A 2,990-nucleotide genomic window follows, 5' to 3' on the forward strand; every position below is an offset into this window, starting at 1 on the left:
GGGGGGGGGAAACGGGGGACGGACGGACGACGACGACCTTCTGTTTCTTTGGTGTTGTGTTAGAATGAATAAAGTCTGCTCAAAACACAGGCTAATGTCTGGTCAGTTTGCATTCTGCCCATCCAGGAAGGGCTGGGGGTAGCCCTTCGGAACTGGAACTTGGAGGGGCTGCAGAGTTTGGGACGGGAGGGCTTTTGAGGGGAAGGGGCTGGCCATGAAAGGTGGATACCGGCCCACTTAACAGCCATGGGATCAAGGTAGGGAAAAAAGGAAAGCAGCTGCTTACTGAAGGTTGCCTCTCCCAACCTGTCTACCTTCCCATTCCCCACCCCACCGGCTGGGGAATCCTCTTCTGGCACGGCCACCCTGTCTACAAAGGAATGTTTGGGGAAGAGGAAGCTTGTGGTTCCCACAGGGACCAGCATGGCCTGTCCTGGTTAAAGCTGCTGCCATTCTCGAGCTGGATTCACCTGACTTCTAAAACGGGGGAGGAGGATTCTTAAGTTTATTAAAAACACCCCAGAACTTGAAATTTCACTTTTAGAAATAACAGGACATGGATGTTACAAAGCTTTTAATAGAGATAAGCTAAAGGCCAAAGGACAACAAGCAATATACAGCCAAAAGTACAAAACATCGGGTGAAGAACATTTCATAAGAGCTAGCGAGAAGCCCACTATTTCTCAAGAAACCAAGAGCTGAACTCTACTTCCATCGAAGGTGGGAAGGAGACCTCTGGGTGCCTTTGAAGATGCCAACCACCTCCTTGTATCAAGGGCTACTAATGGAAGGGATGGAGAACAGAAAGAGGGAGGACCACTTGCTTAGTATCGGTTCCATTGTTAGAAGCCCGTCCCCAACCTCAGCCTGTTTGAGGCACAAGGATTCTTCTTGCATGCCAATGCTAGAAAAGTAGGCAGATGTGTAGAACAGCTTTCCTTGACTGCTCTCCTGTGCTAGGGAATTGCCATCTCCCACGGCCCGGCCTCCGTGGCCCACAGCCTCAACCCAGTTAATCAAGAATCCTGGCCACTGTCAGTCTGATGGGGGTGGGGTGAGGGGAGGAGTTTGGAAAGGAAAGCTGGTCCTACAGCTGCCATGGTTATCTTTATGAGGCTGGCACCACAAGTCCAGTTGCCTTTTTAAAAAGCACCTTTGAGACCTCCCACCTGCATTGTCCACTCAGCTTGGAAAGAGGGTCCCACACGTGGAAGACGTGTGCCTCAAGAGCAGAGGTCTTCAAACTTGGCAGCTTCAAGACTTGTGGACTTCAACTCCCAGAATTCTGCAGCCAGCAGAGCTGGCTGGAGAATTCTGGGAATTGAAGTCCACAAGTCTTAAAGCTGCCAAGTTCGAAGACCTCTGCTCAAGAGTGTCAGTCATCCAAGGCAACAGTGGAGCAGGTGAACGGGGCCAAGCCCAATCCAATAGAAATTAAGTGCTTTGCTACTGAGAAAAATGGATGGACCGGCCTCCGTCTCTTGTTTTACTGTCTGAATCTCCATCGGACGATATACCTCTGTCAAATCTTCCCCCAACTCTCTTGAAGTTGAGAAATAATCTTGAGTGAATCTGGCTACTACATTAGTTGCATAAATAAATATATACCTAAAACCATGTTAAAACATTTTAACCACACCTTTCTACTGGAGAGGCTAATCATTTCTTACCCTACCCTAGAAAAATTTAAATTCTGGTTCTGCCAGCCTCTTGCGGATTTAGAAGCATGGAGCTCAATTTTAGAAGCCTTGTCCCCCCTGCCCATCGGGAACACAGCCAGCCTCCTGTCCAGTCTGGTCCCAACTAGTCCTGGCAAGAGAGGTCATCTAGGAGTTGATCTCAACGCAGCTTTCAACAGTCCTTCAACCTCTGCAGGATCATCCTTGAATTTTTACCCTTTGTGCCCCTTTGCTGGAAAGCTTCCAGCAGCCTCTTTTCTCCTAAAACCACCCATTTTCAATCCTTTTGTGAAGTAAGGATGCTGCTCCCAAAGGTCTGTAGAAAATGCAATACAAAAACAAATGCACACAATGCGATTTGGCTCATTATCATACAAAGGAAAAAAAAAGTTTTTATCGAAGTCAATAAAATCCAAGTCCATCCTGGCCATCTGGACATGCCGGCCAGCAGCTGCGTAAGGCGAAAGAGTCCAGGTCAGCTCATGAACAGTCCACTGAGGGGAGATGAAGGATGCCGCAGCCAGGAGATGATTCTAGTCAATAGGGCCGATGCTGCATCTAAGTCCTGCGCAAATGAAAAGTTCAGAAGCCACGTGGTTTGGCACACAGATGCATGTGCCCACTGCGTCACCTGACAGCATGGCAGAAGAGCCTTGGCCTCAACAGGGGCCCAGCCCCAAGACAGGTTATCCATGCCAGGGAGCCATAACGGCACTGCTAGAAGGTCAGTGCCTCTGAATCCCAAGAGAGCGAATTTCAGCTGCTGCAAAGAGGAATCGGAGTGGTGGTCATCCAATGCTTTCAATGTAGCACCTGGGATGTACACCAAGGCCCAAGCATTGGTGATCCCTTCCAAGGAACAACAGCAAAGAATCACATTTAGGAGAAGAGCAACCGAGAGGGGCTTTTCAAAGTCAAAGGAAGTTACTTTCGACCATCAACAAAGGCTTACAGCATCATCTCTGGACCAATGTATGGGCTCCAGGGTCCCCAAAACTTTGTGGAGCTTCAATCAATGTAATCTTGAAAGGGGAAGGGACAGGGAAACTTAACGTTGTTACCTTAACAATCCTATACTTTGCACAATATTGCCCGAGGCGTTTCTTGTGCTCTTCACACGGACATCCGGTCAGTAGACCAAAGCGTTTCTGTCCAGTACGTAATGCTTCCAGATTCCTTTTAAGAATTATGCCTGCACCGCTCAGGACCCACATTTGTGAAGTCACCAAGTCTTTCTTTAAAGTGCAGCTCCAGATATCCCAATGAGGACTTTTCAAGATTTTGGCACTTGTGTGAGTTTCATGTTGTATG

The sequence above is a fragment of the Pituophis catenifer genome, unplaced genomic scaffold (genome assembly GCF_029215685.1).
Source record: "Pituophis catenifer annectens isolate HBS135680 unplaced genomic scaffold, rPitCat1.0.hap2 SCAF_14, whole genome shotgun sequence".
NCBI classification, from domain to species: domain Eukaryota; kingdom Metazoa; phylum Chordata; class Lepidosauria; order Squamata; family Colubridae; genus Pituophis; species Pituophis catenifer.